Source organism: Erythrolamprus reginae, chromosome 2, assembly GCF_031021105.1.
Source record: "Erythrolamprus reginae isolate rEryReg1 chromosome 2, rEryReg1.hap1, whole genome shotgun sequence".
NCBI classification, from domain to species: domain Eukaryota; kingdom Metazoa; phylum Chordata; class Lepidosauria; order Squamata; family Dipsadidae; genus Erythrolamprus; species Erythrolamprus reginae.
Genome location: NC_091951.1, coordinates 95,992,609 through 96,010,924, shown reverse-complemented (window position 1 = coordinate 96,010,924; position 18,316 = coordinate 95,992,609). Strand labels below are relative to the sequence as shown.

The following is an 18,316-nucleotide window of genomic DNA, read 5'->3' as shown; positions in this document are numbered from 1 at the left end:
AACAAAGTTGAATGGCTCTGGATTTTAAGGCTTTCTGAAACAGTAAGTTTCCATCTCTTTTTTGGGATAAAGTTGTACTATATCAAAACAGAATTGCTATGCAATTCTCACCTGGACTCTCACCTCCTCCTTGAAGTCATGGCCAGGCACATGCACATCTTCATCTGGTGATCAATATAGTCCTTTAACTTCTACACTGGTTACTTTTGAGTGAATTAATAATGCACTTTAGGTGGAATTGCACTTGGCAGGCATCCAGATGTTGCAGCTGGTAGTTGTTTGTTTGTTCGTTTCTTTGTTTATAATTTGTATGGCTGCCCAATTCACGCTCAGTGACTGCAGGAGACTTTACTAGGATGAAACCCCACTACAAAACCCAATAAGCCCCACCTGCTCATACAGCAGCACAAGTAGTTTGTTTGTTTGTTTGTTTGTTTGTTTGTTTGTTTGTTTGGATTTCTGCCCCCCCACCACCACTTCTCCAGTGACCTCAGGGTGGCTTACACAATGAAACCAGTAGAAAAAGTACAAATACTGTATAAGAAACCCAATATAAATCTAATATAAAACCCGACAATCAAGACCATTTCAACTAAAAGACTAGTCACACTCATTCACTCATACTGTCAGCAGGGGCTGATGGCAATGCTCAACGGCCCCAAGCCTGCCGGCAGAGATGTGTCTTTAGAGTGTTACAAAAGACCAGGAGGGTGAGGGCAGCGTGAATCTCTGAGGGGAGTTGATTCCAGAGGGCCGGAGCTACCACAGAAAAGGCCCTTCCTCTCGGCCTCACCAGGCGACATTGCTTGGCTAAGGGGATCTAGAGAAGGCCGACTCTGTGGGCTCTCACCAGCTGCTGGGATATATGAGGCAGTAGATGGTCCCGTAAGTCAAGGATCGACAAACCCAGGCGCCTGGTCGCCAGTGGCGCCTAGAAAATGTTGTCTGGCGCCTAGAAAATGTTGCCTGCTGTACTGTATGTATACAGTATATTTTTCCCGCCTTGTGTTTACGCCCAGAAATGGTACATCTTGGCTTCCGTAGCTCCGCCCATCAACCTCGGAGCGAGCTGCTTTCCCAGCGTCCCCTGCGCTTGCGTGCGTCTCTCCCTCCCCCCCTTGCCTCCATTCCGCCTCCTACTCGAACCCCTTCACTCCCCCCCACCGCACACAGACGCTCCGATCTTGGCCGCTCACCCGCCTTCGGAGAGAAGCGGAAGCCCCTCCCCTCCCGGCGTGAGGTTTTGTTCATTCCTCCTCCGGCCGCGTGCGCGGTGACTTCCGACCAGTAACCCCTCCTCCCCCCTCCCCCCCTCACCCGCGTCCCCGGCCCGGTCTCCCTTTCCTTCTTCTCTGTTTCGGTTTCTGACTAACGGTCTCCCCTCGGATCCCGACGGGAGTACAGCAGAGCCGGCTCGGCGGAGCCAGGCCTGCGCCGGGGGGGAGGGGGTGAAAGCGATGTCAGGTGGAGACTCGGCAAAAAACCAAGTTTGCTTAAAAAAAATTCTGGCTCCTAAATTTTTTGGCTGGCTCCTAGATTCTGAACAACTTTGTCGACCCCTGCCGTAAGTTATGATTGACCTTGGTGCAAAAATGTTTTTATCTTGTTCTGCAAGTTGGAGTGGCTTTCAGCTTACTTCCAAGTGCAATTCAAATTGCTTGTTGTCATTTATAAAGCCCTTAACAGCATAGGTTAAGGTTAATTGCAGAACTGCCTCTTTCGCTCTCCAACTTTCTACCTGTTCTTCTAGATGCAGCAGGAAAGATTGTTGTCGGTCCAGTCAAAGAATGGAATCATGTACAGACCAGAAAACAGTCCTTTTTTATTGCTTTCTCTGTTCTCTGGGAAAACTGTTCCATCTGAGAGCAAGTTGGTTCTAATCACACCAACTTTTAAAAAGATTTTTAAGACACGAATGAGTTCTCAGGCATGTCGGTCAAATTGTTACTTAAGAGTCCATAATGTGATTCTAATATTCTAAGGTTGTTATCCGTTATATATTATGCCATTTGTATTGCTTTTAACTGTTGACAGCTATTATGGAAGTGGAGGCTCTTTAAATCAAATAAATAAATAACTAAATTAATTGACAATTCATATTGCAGAATGCAAAAAGGACATCCTGATATGGGCAATACTATGCCATATGCTTAAGTCGAGCAATATGTGCTTACTGCGTACAGTGATCCCTCGAGTTTCGCGATCTCGAGTTTCGCGAAACGCTATATCGCGAGTTTTCTACCCGGAAGTAACACCACCATCTGCACGCATGCGTAGATGGTGGAGTTTGCATTACCGCCGGGCAGATCAGCTGCTAGGCGGCCAAAGGAACCTTCCCTGGGTCTTCCCGCCGGCATGGGGGGCTTCCTAGCACCCCCCGAACCCCCAACCCGGGTTTGGGGGGGTGCTAGGAAGCCCCCCATGCCGGGGGAGACCTTTTAAAACACCCGTGCCGCTTCCCAGCTGAGTCCTGAAGCCAAGCGCAGAAGTTCGCCTTTGGCGCTTGGCTTCAGGACTCAGCTGGGAAGGGCGCGGCTGTTTGAAAAGGTGGCAGTCGGCCTGGGGGGCTTCCCAGTACCCCCCCCCAACCCTGTCTCCTGCCGCCGGTTTAGCCAGGAGAGGAGCGGCAAAGTGACTTGGAGGAATGGGAAACTCAAACCGCCCAGTTTCAGCTTTCCATTCCTCCACGTCACTTCGCCGCTCCTTCTGGCTGGTGGGGGGGGGGAGTTAGGAAGGTTCTACTTCTCCCCCCCAGCCAAAAACTCAAAGCCTGTCTCCTGCCACACAGTTTAGCCAGGAGAGCAGCGGCGAAGTGACTTGAAGGAATGGGAAACTCAAACCGCCCGGTTTCAGCTTTCCATTCCTCCACGTCACTTTGCCGGGGGAATCTGGGAGGGAAGATGACGCGCCGGCAGCACAGGGGCGAGGGGTGGGAGGCAAAGCTCTGCGGGTACAGCCCCTTTCGGCCAAGCCTCCCCCCCCCCGCCAAGCAGCCAGGGAAGCCGAGCCGGGCGTGGAACATCGGCGCGGGAGGCAGGAGACGATCGGGCGACCGGAGCAGCAGCGCCGCCGCCGCCACGCCCGGCTCGGCTTCCCTGGCTGCGTGGCCGGGGAGGCTTGGCTGAAAGTGGCTGGAGCCGCAGAGCTTTGCCTCCCCCCCCCCTGTGCCGCCCGCGCGTCATCTTCCCTCCCAGACAAAAAGGCCACCCTTCGGCTCTGCAGTTTCAGTGGGGTTTCCCCGTTGCCCAGGGATTCCTGAACACACCACAGCCACCTCCGTTCGGGCGAAGGAATCCCTGGGCAACGGGGAAACCCCACTGAAACCGGGCGGGTTAAGCCTCCTTCGGCGACTGCGGAACTGCTTGCTGTCAACTTTGCACTGGGCAAAGAACTCTTCACCTCCCGCCAGGCACGGACGAAAGGCGTGGAAGTCTATTGTAGCAGCTGCTACAGCGGAGACATTTTGGGGGGGAGGCAGGAGGCAGGAGATCTGGCCCTTCACTTGCCCTCCCAGCAAAAGGCAAAGCCGCGCAGCTCCCCAGCCGCCAAAGGAGGCTTAACCCCACCCCTCTGTCCCACCCATCGCCCGTGGCCGGCAGAAAAGCGGGGATAGGCAGGAGGAGGTTATGCCGACCACGGGCGATGAGTGGGACAGAGGGGTGGGGTAAAGCCTCCTTTGGCGGCTGGGGAGCTGCGCGGCTTTGCCTTTTGCTGGGAGGGCAAGTGAAGGGCCAGATCTCCTGCCTCCTGCCTCCCCCCCCCCAATGTCTCCGCTGTAGCAGCTGCTACAATAGACTTCCACGCCTTTCGTCCGTGCCTGGCGGGAGGTGAAGAGTTCTTTGCCCAGTGCAAAGTTGACAGCAAGCAGTTCCGCAGTCGCCGAAGGAGGCTTAACCCGCCCGGTTTCAGTGGGGTTTCCCCGTTGCCCAGGGATTCCTGAACACACCACAGCCACCTCCGTTCGGGCGAAGGAATCCCTGGGCAACGGGGAAACCCCACTGAAACCGGGCGGGTTAAGCCTCCTTCGGCGACTGCGGAACTGCTTGCTGTCAACTTTGCACTGGGCAAAGAACTCTTCACCTCCCGCCAGGCACGGACGAAAGGCGTGGAAGTCTATTGTAGCAGCTGCTACAGCGGAGACATTTTGGGGGGGAGGCAGGAGGCAGGAGATCTGGCCCTTCACTTGCCCTCCCAGCAAAAGGCAAAGCCGCGCAGCTCCCCAGCCGCCAAAGGAGGCTTAACCCCACCCCTCTGTCCCACCCATCGCCCGTGGCCGGCAGAAAAGCGGGGATAGGCAGGAGGAGGTTATGCCGACCACGGGCGATGAGTGGGACAGAGGGGTGGGGTAAAGCCTCCTTTGGCGGCTGGGGAGCTGCGCGGCTTTGCCTTTTGCTGGGAGGGCAAGTGAAGGGCCAGATCTCCTGCCTCCTGCCTCCCCCCCCCAATGTCTCCGCTGTAGCAGCTGCTACAATAGACTTCCACGCCTTTCGTCCGTGCCTGGCGGGAGGTGAAGAGTTCTTTGCCCAGTGCAAAGTTGACAGCAAGCAGTTCCGCAGTCGCCGAAGGAGGCTTAACCCGCCCGGTTTCAGTGGGGTTTCCCCGTTGCCCAGGGATTCCTGAACACACCACAGCCACCTCCGTTCGGGCGAAAGAATCCCTGGGCAACGGGGAAACCCCACTGAAACCGGGCGGGTTAAGCCTCCTTCGGCGACTGCGGAACTGCTTGCTGTCAACTTTGCACTGGGCAAAGAACTCTTCACCTCCCGCCAGGCACGGACGAAAGGCGTGGAAGTCTATTGTAGCAGCTGCTACAGCGGAGACATTTTGGGGGGGAGGCAGGAGGCAGGAGATCTGGCCCTTCACTTGCCCTCCCAGCAAAAGGCAAAGCCGCGCAGCTCCCCAGCCGCCAAAGGAGGCTTAACCCCACCCCTCTGTCCCACCCATCGCCCGTGGCCGGCAGAAAAGCGGGGATAGGCAGGAGGAGGTTATGCCGACCACGGGCGATGAGTGGGACAGAGGGGTGGGGTTAAGCCTCCTTTGGCGGCTGGGGAGCTGCGCGGCTTTGCCTTTTGCTGGGAGGGCAAGTGAAGGGCCGGATCTCCTGCCTCCTGCCTCCCCCCCCCCCCCAAATGTCTCCGCTGTAGCAGCTGCTACAATAGACTTCCACGCCTTTCGTCCGTGCCTGGCGGGAGGTGAAGAGTTCTTTGCCCAGTGCAAAGTTGACAGCAAGCAGTTCCGCAGTCGCCGAAGGAGGCTTAACCCGCCCGGTTTCAGTGGGGTTTCCCCGTTGCCCAGGGATTCCTGAACACACCACAGCCACCTCCGTTCGGGCGAAGGAATCCCTGGGCAACGGGGAAACCCCACTGAAACCGGGCGGTTTGGACTTTCCATTCCTCCAAGTCACTTCGCCGCTCGTGTCCTGGGTAAACCGGGCGGCAGGATACAGGCTTTGAGTTTTTGGCTGCAGGGGGAGGGAGTTAGGAAAATCCTACTTCTCCCCCCGCAGCCAAAAACTCGCAAGGTAAGGTTCGGGGCGGGGCGGGCGGGGCCCTTTTGTGCCAGTCGGGGAGGCGGCGGCGGCTGCAGCAGAGGCGGGCGGGGGAGGCCGGCCCGCCGGAGGGGCGATGCTGGCGGCGGAGACAGGCGAAGTCCCGCCCGCCCCCCGCCCGCTTGGCCCCGGGGGGCTGAAGGGAGCCAGGCGGGGGAGGGCGGGGGCTACTCGGTTCTTCCTCAGCCGGGGGTAGCCGGAGCGCCGGCCAGGCGGGGGCGGGCGAGGCGAGGGCTGCGGGGCGTGCCGGGCTCCAAGTTGCCGCGCTGCCTTTGTAAACCTGCCCGAGGGAGGCGAGGGAGCCCCTTTGTTGGCCGGCGGCCTGGCCGGCCCTTGGCGCGCGGTGCCCGCGGGGACTGCTGCGGCGGGGACTGCCCACTGCCTTCGCCCAGACCAGAGGCATCGCTCGGCTGGGTTTGCAGATCCGCGGAGGCATCGCCGAGGGCGGGCTGAGCGGCGCTGTGTTGGGAGCCCGTGCCGTGGGAGCGGGCGGCTTGGCCTCGCTGCGGCGGCGGCGGCTTTGCGGGTCCTCGCTGGCGGCCTCGCCGGGCGGAGGAGGCTGCGGGGCTTTCTAAAGGGAGGAAGAACTTGCTATCGAGCCTGCTAATGAAATCCAACCGGCGGAGGGTCTGAAATTCCACCCGAGGGGAAATGGGGGAAAAAAGCCCAGCCGGGAGCGCGGCGCCAGGCATTGTTCTCCGGACCCCTCCCGCAGCCTGGAGAGGGAAAGGGCCGCTGCGGGTTGGATTTCATTAGCAGGCTCGATAGCAAGTTCGATAGCGGCGGGCGAACGAGGCGAGCGGCGGGCGAACGAGGGGAGTGGGGGGCGAACGAGGGGAGCGGCGGGCGAACGAGGGGAATGGGGGGAGAACGAGGGGAGCGGCGGGCGAACGGGGCGAGCGGCGGGCGAACGGGGCGAGCGGCGGGCGAACGGGATGTGCGGCCGCCGAACGGGGCGAGCGGCAAACGGCGGGCGGGCATCAGCGAGGATCCGAGGCGGCGGGGAAGACCCAGGGAACGTTCCTTCGGCCGCCCAACAGCTGATCTGCTCGGTAGCGCGGCAGCAGCGAGGAGCCGAAGATGAGGTTTCCCCGTTGCCCAGGCAAAGGGGAAACCCCATCTTCGGCTCCTCGCTGCTGCCGCGCTACCGAGCAGATCAGCTGTTGGGCGGCTGAAGTAACCTTCCCTTGGTCTTCCCCACCGCCCACACGCAAACTTCACCATCTGCGCATGTGCGGCCATGAAAAAATGGCCGCACATGCGCAGATGGTGTTTTTACTTCCGCACCGCTATATCGCGAAAAATCGAGTTTCGCGAGGGGTCTTGGAACGGAACCCTCGCGAAACTCGAGGGATCACTGTATATTCACACAAGTTGGAAGTACAGTACTGTATTCACTGAATCATATAAATGCACAATGAAACCCTAACATAACGACATAATAACAATAACAACAACAACAGAGTTGGAAGGGACCTTGTTGCTCTTCTAGTCCAACCCTCTGCAGGAAACCCCACACTACTTCAGACAAATGGTTATCCAACATCTTCTTGAAAACTTCCAGTGTTGGAGCATTCATAACTTCTGGAGGCAAGTTATTCCACTGATTAATTGTTCTAACTGCCAGAAAATTCCACCTTAGTTCTAAGTTATTTCTCTCCTTGTTTAGTTTCCACCCATTGCTTCTTGTTCTACCTCAGATGTTTGGAGAATATTCGATTTCCTGTCCTTTGTGACAACCCCTGAGATACTGGAATACTGCTATCATGTCTCCCCTGGTCCTTCTTTTCATTAAATTAGACATACCCAGTTCCTGCAACCGTTCTTCGTATGCCTCCAAACCCTTAATCATCTTTGTGGCTCTTCTCTGCACTCTTTCTAGAGTCTCAACATCCTTTTTGCATCGTGGTGACAAAACCTGAACGCAGTATTCCAAGTCTGTCTTACCAAGACCTTATAAAGTGGTATTAACACTTCACGTGATCTTGGTTCTATCCCTCTGTTAATGCAGCCTAGAACTGTGTTGGCTTTTTTGGCAGCTGCTGCACACTGCTGGCTCATATTTAAATAGTTGTCCATCCACTAGAACTCCAAGATCTCTGTCACAGTTACTACTGTTGAGCAATGTACCACATATACCATACATGTGCATTTTGTTTTTCTTGCCTAAATGTAGAATCTTACTTTTCTCACCATTGAATTTTGCACATCTTTTGAATGCAGCACAGAGAAAAATTCAAACAAAAATCCCTCCAAAGGAAACAATAATTTTTAAGTTCTTCAAAAAATATCACCTTGCTCAAACAAAACAAGGATACAAAAACGCAGATTCCAAAGATAGGTCAATATCACTTGAGAATTATTGAAAGGCTTCAATACATATTGCACTTTCACAAGAATAGCTGCTGAATGCATTAATAAATGAATCATTTGATTTCTGTTAACAACCTCACCAGCCATTTATATGATAAATAGAGTCTCTTATAGGAAAGGTTTCTATCAACCAAAATTTCTAGATTCAATCTGATAAGAAATAAATTTGACACTAGGTTGAAGACATCTACAGTCTATGGTTAAAAGCAGACATCTTAACTTAGTAGAGCTAAGTATGTCCATCTGCTAAGGAAAAAAAAACCTGTGGGATATCATAAAAAGCATACCTTCTGAAACCCTTTTCAACAATTCAATAGCAGTTCCACTCTGGGTCATGGGACCAGAGTGGAATATTTGAAGGAGCTGCCCATCTATCTCTTTCACAAGGATGCACTAGGGCCACTTGGCACTTGGTCCTCCCTCACACTAAAGTCTCTGGAGAGTTCTAGCCCATTTTTGGACTCTAGTCTTTTGCTGTACCAAAGGTTGCACTTATGCTGTTCAATGTTCAGAGAATTATTCTGCCGACAGATAAAGAGTGTGAACCACTTTACATAATTTCTTTACCATATTTCAGCGGGTTGGAAAATAAGAAGGATTTAGTGAAATATAAAAATCCAATCAAAGAGTCCTTTATTAGGGTCTAAACAGTTGCTTTAATATTTTTTTTAATTCACAGAGAATTTTAAAACCAGTTAAGTTGGAGCACACACAAATTTTCAATACACAATTTTCAAAAAGCAATAAATACAAAGTGGTTTCATACAAGAGAATGCTGGCGGGAGGGATTTAAGGTCAAATACAGTATTGGTTTTCAAACCATCAGGCAAGTAACAACTTTTACACCAGAGACCATTATGCTTTGGTCTTTGATTGGGTAAAAGATAAACAAAACATTACAGTAGTTCAAAAGTGACAACTCAGAGAAACCAACTTGGTTAACATTTATGTATTAGGTTTTATACTGATTCCCAATTTGATCATTTCTAATCCAGATTATTTGTTAGAATAACTGCACAAAAATGTTCATACTAATAATTACCCCAAATCCAACACACAAATAAAAAGGGGTTACTTTCTGTTACATGTTCTGGGAGGAGACGCTATTCAGCATCTTAAAAACACTTCTACAAAATGAATGCAACTGAATCATTAATAGGAAAAATGAGGAACTTGTCGTATCATGTTGACCTAGGGGGAGGGGGGAATAATCCTTCCTAGGATTTTAAAAACGAAAGGAATATTTTAAAAACTCAGCAATATGAATAGCAGCATTCAGATATATTTTTTCTCTATTGTGTCACATCCAAGTGTCTGTATTTTATTAGGAACATTTTTAATTAAAAAAAAACCCTCTGAATCGAATTAGGTTTGACAAACACAATATATGAACTAAGCATATTTTAAATAAGAAATCAAATACAGTAGTCCCTCGCTATAGCACACTTCACCTACTGCGGCTTCACTTCATCGCGGGTTTCTGAGGAAGTCGATTGGCAGATTTAAACAGCCCGCCAAACTCGATCGTCAGGTTTAAAAAAAAAAATCTAAAATTGTAAATACTGTATTTAAATACTGTATCTAAAATAAATACTGTGTGGGAAGGGTTTATAAACACTTAAAACAATGAAAACTTACCAAACAATTACAATATAAATACTTAAATAAGTACTATCAGTCGATAAATTCCCCATCGCGGATTTCACCTATCGCGGCCAGGTCTGGAACGTAACACCAGCAATAGGTGAGGGACTACTGTAGATTATTACTAGTCCTTAGTGCTGACATGGGTTGTTTGCTTGCAGACCACTGACTACCACAGTATATAACAACTTCAGTGCTAGAAGGAAGTGGGATTTGCTCTCTGTTTACATAGAGTTCTTTGCCCTGTCACTGTTGGCTGGGTGGTGTTTGCTATTTACTATTTGTCTTAGTTGATAGCTCAATTGTTTATTATTTACTGCTTGACTGTCTGTCTGGTGTTAATCCAAGATACTCATTAATCTATTTTCATAGATTTATTTTCATAAATCCAACTAAGTATTTTAAAAATGCATAGAACATTTCTTATCTTACATAAATTAAATTTCTTCCTCTCAACCCAATCAATCACAGATTAATCCTAACTATTGTGCCCTCCGAGCAGCAGCCTTGGCTTCCTTTTACCCCTCAATCGTGGGAGTAGCTGAGGGGATATTATCTTGGTAGTGAGAGGAGCCCAGCTAAGTGTGAAGGACCTCTCCAGTGTTGAGCTGCCACAGCTTCAGTGCCAGGGAAGGGTCAGGCTAGTCATCCCACAGGCCACTGGGACACTCATTGTAGAAGGGCTTTGCAAGGCAACCAAGTGCCATCACACTGCAGGACCTGTGTACAGAGGGATGAGACTCATGCTAGTCTTGGCCCAACAAGCAGTTGTAGGCAAGTCCACTGCCACTCACTACTAACGTCTTGGTAAGTTGGGATGTATTTGATATGGGCTTCCAAGCAGTCAAGGTTCCAATCTCCAGGTCCTGACAGCCATTCTTGTGCTGCCCCATTTCCCTGCCAGGAGCCATTCTGAAGGTGTTCAGGGGAGACATGGGTGCAGACCATCCTTCCAGGGAATCCCAGGCTCATGCATGGTCTGCCATTCTTTCTTCTAAACCTGATCAAGTCTCATTCCTGTCAACATTCAAGGGTGGCTGCCTCTCTGTCTCAAGGACCTGCCTCCTCCAGAGATGCTTAATCCCTCTTTCTGGTGGGTCCACTCCTGCCTCCATTGTGTTAAGACAACTCCACAATTTTCTAAAACTATTTATTTTGGTTATGAATCAAGTAACTGTGATACAATTTACTTTGAAAGTTGATTAGATAATTATGAATATTTTAATTGTTTTATTAAGAAAAAAGTTTAAAAACATACTCATAAATATAACTGTGAGTCAAATATAACTGAGGAATAAACCAATTTCTATAGTCTTTGTAAAATAACAAATCACCAGGCTTCCTTTTCAGGTGCATCCTTATCTCTTCAAGAAATAATATATATCTGGATCATAGGTGGTATAAGAGTATATTAAATTCTTTGTCTCAATATTACTAATTATTAATGTCATTTAAAACAATTATTTATACTCTCCTTCAGGGATGTATGTATGACTGTGATTTGATCCTGCTGACTTTTAAACTATCATTTGATTTCCATATTAAATGTTGATGCAGAAATATTGCCAAGGACTTCTGACTCAGAGATAACAGATGATATTCCCTTTGAGTATTAATCTTGCACATAAAATGTCACCAAGTATATTAATTGACTGACACTGTGCATATATATTCATTGTGGTAGTCTCACAATGCAATAAAATGTTTATACTACAGAACACTCAAAATTTGGGAAACGTTTTTTATAAATTAGATTAATGACTGGTATTTTCTTGCCAGCAATATTCTCTTTAGTTATCAAGATATTTTACAGAATTCATCAAAGATGTCCTTAATCTCCTCTTACATGCAATTTGATACTTAAAGCTAGTCAGTTTTAAATGTGTTACTATAAAGGGCATCTGCATTGTCTAAAAGTATGAAAGGGTAATTAAAGCATCTCTTTATAATTTGGTAAAGATAATTAGTAGCATATAGAAAACTCCCAAAATAATGTCAATATGTGGCTTGAATTATTCTGTCTCACATATTTTTATAAACAATTAAAAAGCATGGCACCACTTAAAGGATAACAAATAGGCACAAAATCCTTAGAATTTTCCTTTCAATCAGTTTCTTATTCAGAAAAGTTCAAAACATTTTTTTAAAAAAGGTTTTATGCTAGAAGGCACAGTACCAAATTATCTGCAGAACTGCCTTTCACGTTTTTTATGCAAAAAGAAAATACAGTCCAACCTACCAAAAACATAACCGTAGAAGACAGAATAGGAAAACAAATTGAAATAAGCAAGAAAATGGTAATAGAAACCTGTCCATACCAGAAGAGTTCAGATCCTTAGGACCTGACAGATAACATTAGATTACATCTGAAGGAGCTGGCAAATGAGATCTCATAACCATCTGTACCATATCTTTCAAAGATCCTGAAGTAACAGGAAACTACCGGAAGGATTGGAAAAGAACTGATGTGGTTATATATCTTTTTTTAAGGGTGGGAGGGTAATAAATCCAGGAAACTACAGACCAATCAGCCTAATATTAATACCTGGGGAGATCCTGGAAAAGATCATCAACCAACTGATCTGTGAACACCTAGAAGCAAGCAAAGTTATAACCAGAAACCAACATGGGTTTGTCAAAAATGGATCATGCCAAAAAATCTTATTTCATTCTTCAACAAAGTGAATAAATTAGTTGATCAGCAAAATGCTGTGTAAATAATATACTTAGATTTCAATATATATATATATATATAAAAGCCAAATACCACTCATGCATCATCACAAAATTTATCTATGAAGCCTACAAATTTGAAACCTGGCATGTATGTCCCTCTTGGCTTTTAAAGGCTCGCTAAGAAAGGATTTTTTGAAATGACCATCAGATCATTAGTTATTTCTTATATTATTATTAACACCCTCTGATGCTAAGGTGTTAAGACATCCTACTCCCCTTCCCAACCTGAAAAAAACTCTGTTCCAACTGCCAGTGGGCATGGCCAGCACATAACTCCTCCGGCCTGCATATGTTGGGTTATATATTTACTAATATTCTTTTGGATAATGTTTGTTTTTAATCAGTGTAACAGAACTCCTCATTTCATTAACCCTTGCAAAGCCATTTGCAAAGTATTTAACACTGAAAGTCTTATTTGATTAAAATATCTTCCAATCAATTCAATTTTTATCAGAAAACATGTATGTAAGAGAAAGCACTATTCAGTTTTAGACTATGAACTATTTTTTATGGAAGAAAAAAATTATCACTTGCAATTTTTATAGTATTTACTAATAGTGTCTTTTAGTTGACAAATGTTTAAATAGATTGATTCAATGTTAAGTATTTTTACAGAAACCAGAGAAATTATCTATTCAAAAAGAAATATATTTCACCAAGTTTTCTGGTTTAATCTCCAGTTTCAAATGACTTATGCATAGAGTTCCATTTCACATAATGATAAACCATAATTTAATTTTATGAAAATAATCCAATCTCAAGCCTACTGTTTCTACCATCAGCTACATTCAAAAATGAAACATGGAAGTATCTAACTTCCCCTTTTACATTAACCTCAACTTCTTCTAATATTCCAAATAGATCAGCTCTAGACTCAACTACTATTGGCAAACAAGCTAATTTCAAAATATAATTTACAAACCTAACTGGCTTCAACAAACCACAAATAAAATTAATTACAGTTAAGTGAAGATATAAGGCTGAAATGCAATTAATCAAAACCAGCAGCAGAATTATTTCATTTCATCTCATGCCATGTTAAAGACAGCCAAAGTAGGATATACAAATCCAGGGAGGTTGCTGGTTTTGCCTTGAAAAACAAACCATGTATTTATATTACATGCAAGCACAACATGTAAGAAATAGAATGTGCACACTTTTTATGTATTTACTTATACCTATAATTCAATAATTGGTTTTCTTAACTATTTGCATTGTTAAAGTCTACCTGAATAATATTTACATTTTTGACAATACACTTTGAAATAATGTTATCAACAGTATGATGGAGATTATCTTTGCATTGCAAGCAAGCCCATACAATTTGGAAGTTCTTATATCTTCAGTCATTATAGAATTTCAATTCCACATGTAAACTGGCTTTAATCTTTAAAATGTCTAAATAATTTAATGTTTTAGGATTTGCTTAAACTTCATTTTTAAACTGTATTTCTGATCAGTTAGTCTAAGGAGGGGGCAACATATAAGTACTGTACTGTATTCTAAAATAAATAAATTATATTTTGCAACTCTCTTTTTCACTGTCTAAGAAAAGTTCATGAATGTAAACTCAACTCAAATAGATTCAAAAATATTTCCTTTTTATATTGTCATTTAACATTGGTATTGTTATATTATTATTTAAGGGTACTAAGTGGAATTCATCATTCTCATTCTTATGACAGAAACATCTGTGTACATCAAAAATTGCCAAACCAATTATTTAAAAAGCTGTTAATTCAGTCCCAAAGGACACTTTAGATTAAAAGACAAAAGCAACAGGCCCATAGGGAAAACTACAAGTTTAAGGTCAGAGATTTTTGAAAGACAACGAATTGTACATTCTACTAAAAAGTTCACAAAAATATGTCTGCCTGCATCATAGACAATTTCTATAAAAACACACATCTGTTTATGTATTAGACAGGGAGGGGGGCATAGTGTGGTCAAACAAAAAAATCCTCAGTAAAAGCTATGATAATTCTTAAATATATGGTTTAACGTTTGCACATTTCCACTTTCTTTCCACTATCAAAACAGAAGTGGAAATTTTCACATTATTGCATATCTTCTTTAAAAGGTCAAACTTTGTACTGAAATGTTTTTAAATGTATAAGGATTTCCAATAAAAGTGCAGACAGCCACTCATCAACCATTTATCCACAAAATCAGCATTGGGGGTTTTTTTCATAGATTCATGCCAATCAAGAAAAACCCTAGCCTGAAATTACTATTCAATATACAGTAGTTACACATAATTAGCATATTTTTCAGAGTATAAGACGCACCTAAGAGAGGATGGAAATGTTGATGCGTCTTATACAATGAATGCAGCTGGTTTTGCTCTCCCAACCCCCCCACCACCACCACCTGCAGAGAGCTCCTGGGTACTGGCAAAAATGCCCGTTTTTGAGAAAAACAGGTCATTTTTCACCTGTTTTTTCACAAACATGGGGTGCGCGAAGGATCTGGGGAGCCTTCAGAGTACTCCTGGGGACCGGGGGAAGGCAAAAATGCCTCCATTTTTGTGAAAAAAAATGGGTGAAAAAAAGCCTTTCACAAAAAACACTTTTCACAAAAAATTGGGACATTTTTGCTATCCCCCAGCACCCAGGAGCTCCCTGCAGGCTTCCCAGACCCTTTGCCCACCCAATTTTTGCAGAAAAACTTCACAAAATTAGAAGGCAAAAATTGAGCTATTTTTGCCTTTTAATTACCCCATCTAGTGTGACTGGAAGAGGAATTCTGGGAGTTGAAGTCCACTAGTCTTAAAACTGTTAAGTTTGAAGTTTGTAAAAAGTGTACACATTTGTAAAAAGTATTCTGCTACACTGGTATTTTATTAAATAATCTATTACTACACCATTTGGTTCAGAATACTTTTTTCCTTGTTTTCTACCTCTAACATTTCTACTCTGAAAAATACAGTATTTATCTTTATGAGACTTTTGCCATGCTTAATAGAAAAAGGTAAATTCTATAGATAGGGTTGAAAAGTAAAAAAAATAGTTTAAAGTATTTGAACTATCTGTAATTTAAGAGAGTATATTATGATCATACTTTTTATTAATGAAAGTTATAAACATAATGATAAAGTATTGAACATGATTATAATCAAAATATCTCCTGTTTTATAACTGTATTACCAGTATTATTTGGGTATAGACTTATTCTTGGGTTTTGCTATAGACTGCATCATTCAAGATCAGTCTCATTGTTATATTAATTATCTTTTCAGAGCGTGAATAGCTAATTTATTTGTATTCCATGTTTGCAAGCTGAGCACTACAACCACATTTTTTACAATAAACACATAATTAGCACACAAATCAGAAATTTGTCTAGCAGAATGTTATTTCACTTACTAAAGGTACGCAGATTTATAACAGTCACTTAGCAATTTTAAACTTAAAGCACCACCCCCCCAGGTACTTATGATACAATTTCAAAGTTACAATGGCTACATATAGCCCTACAATTGTATGATCGCATTTGGGAGGCTTAGCAGCCTTTAGACCAGGGGTGGGCAATTAATTTTGCCATAGGGCTGCATGAGAAATTGGGGTGGTTTTAGAGGGCCGGACTAATATAATTAATTCAGTTCTACCCAATACTGTATATTATTGGGTAGAACAGAGTTAATTATATTAATTATTAATTATTATAAATTATAGAATTAATTATTATAAATTATAACTATATTATATTATATTATTATACAGTATATTATATATAATTGTATATTATATATTAAAACTTGAACACCCAGTTCTTATCTAGAAAACTTGGACAGACTCCGCGGGCTGGTCACAGACAGTGGGCGGGCCGCATCCGGCCCTCGGGCCACATTTTGCCCAGGTCTGCTTTAGGCTGTCATGCAACTGCAATTTTGGTGGGTTTTGCCAGTCTCTATCAAAAAATGCCCATTGATTAGCATAGATTCATTTAGACCATTAATTTAATAACCACTACAAAAATGTTGTAAAGTCCGGTGCAGTCACATCGTAATCCACTTAACAACCATGATTTATGATCATAATTCTGGACTCAATTATTGACATAAATCAAAGACTCCTTATACTTAGGATCCAATGATTTTACATCAAAACAAACTTTTTACATTGTATTTGCCAACGAATGACATACACTATTCATGCTGGTCATGACTTTTTTTAATGTCAATTTGATTATGTAGAAGCGTGGGAGGAAAGAGATGTCTTTGAGAAGTCAACCAGCTGAGTAGGAGCACAAAAATATCCTTCCCTCCAAGAGCTGGCATTAGAAGACATCCTGCTTTGGAAAGCCTGGCCATGACTAGCAACAGCCATATATTTGTCTATTTTAATCCCTCTGAAAGCTGGAGGTGGGGGGTCTTCTGGTTTAATTATTAACAATGTGATAAAACATCACAAAAATCTGTCATGTCAACTCTACATAGTTTCTTATGAGCCAATCATGCCTTCCTAGTCAAGAAACAGCTAGGTCTTTCTTTTGCAAGTTTCCCTGTTACCATAGCAGAAAAATAATAATAATCTTGTGTCACATATTAAATCTATCCACTCATTCATTTCTGTCCTTTTTCCAGAATTCCTGTCCCTAACCTACATACTCCTGTTAATCGACAACTATTTTCCTGCATGGAAATGAAGATCACTCAACTATTCAAATGAAGAACTATTGAAAAGTACAAAGAAAGCACAGATGTTTGGCTAAACTTCCTTTAGTTTGTGCAATGAGGTTTCTTTTCTTTTTTCTTTTTTCAAGGAAGGAAATGTAAAACAGCAAACTTTTATAAAATCAACGACATCAAACCCTAATGCTAAAAGTCAACAAAGTTTAATTTTTTTTTAATTTATTTATTTATTAGATTCCTAAGCCTCCCAACTCCTTCCGGACTTTACAACCTGGGTTTGTAAATAATTTCTACCAAATTTTAATCAGAATATGTTTGAAATTGGATACAGGGAAGCAAAATCGCAAGCAAGAATTACAGCTTTCAGAAAGAAATATTCCTTATTATGTGTTGAGGGGGGAAAGGAAACATGATTCTTAACATAATTAACAACCTGGTGCTATCCATCTATCTGATCTATCTGATCTATCTATCTATCCATCTTATCTATATCTATCTATCTATCCCCAAAGGCAAATAAATGTGTGGGAGGCTTCAATCTAAATATTCAGAGGGTACCAAGTTATTTTTCTTTGCTGGGAAAACTTCTTTCCAATTCCCCATCTCCTATCTGTGCTTTAACTACAACTCCCATCCTCTGCACAGGGACACTGAGTGAATAGGATAAGTGGGAATGATACAGCAATAATCCTTTGGAGACCAGAAGGGTTTGCTTCCCAGAACAATTGTGGCTTACTTTGCAGTTGAAAATTATCCTTCCCCGACTACCACAGGTGGCAGAAAGTAGCAAAAAAATACTGAGCCACCATCAACGGTTTTATCCACTGATAACGGAAACTAAAACTGTGAGGCCTGTGGGAGGAACGAAAAACATACGGGGCAAGGGAGGAGGGGTTCGGGGATATTTTAGGCTGTGGCCTCGGTAAGTTTTCAGAAGGATTACCCACTTATACAGGAAAAGCAGCTGAGGACTGGACGTGCCAAGCCAAATTTAGAAATTTAAAGAGGGGAAGGGAAGGGAAAAAAACACCGTCTCCGTGGGGATGTATTTTACAGACGGATTTGGGAGCATGGCCATGTCAAGCTCTCCTGAGAAGCAAAAAGAGCCCGCGGCGAAGAGAAGGAGGGGGGGGGACCAAACTGTGGTCATGGGGAGGCGAGTTGTTTAGCTTGGGAAAACAAAATGGGATGCTCGGATAGGGCGGGTTTGCCCCCCCTCCTCCTCCACAACCCGCGTTCGTAACTCTTTGGACGCCGTATAAAACCAAACCGCCCCGGCTGCCTTTACGAAGGGACTCTTGGGCGGGGTGGGGGGGAAGGCGCGGGGATCCTTCGCCCGGGATGAGGGGATACATGGCGGCCGCCGAAAGGCAGCCCGAGAT

General features: G+C 44.5%; 1 protein-coding gene across 1 annotated transcript in view; it reads right to left on the bottom strand.

The window, feature by feature from the left end:
* GNAI2 (G protein subunit alpha i2) overlaps window positions 1-18,316 on the bottom strand; it is a 155,988-nt gene that overhangs the window by 136,803 nt on the left and 869 nt on the right. The window lies entirely within an intron of this gene.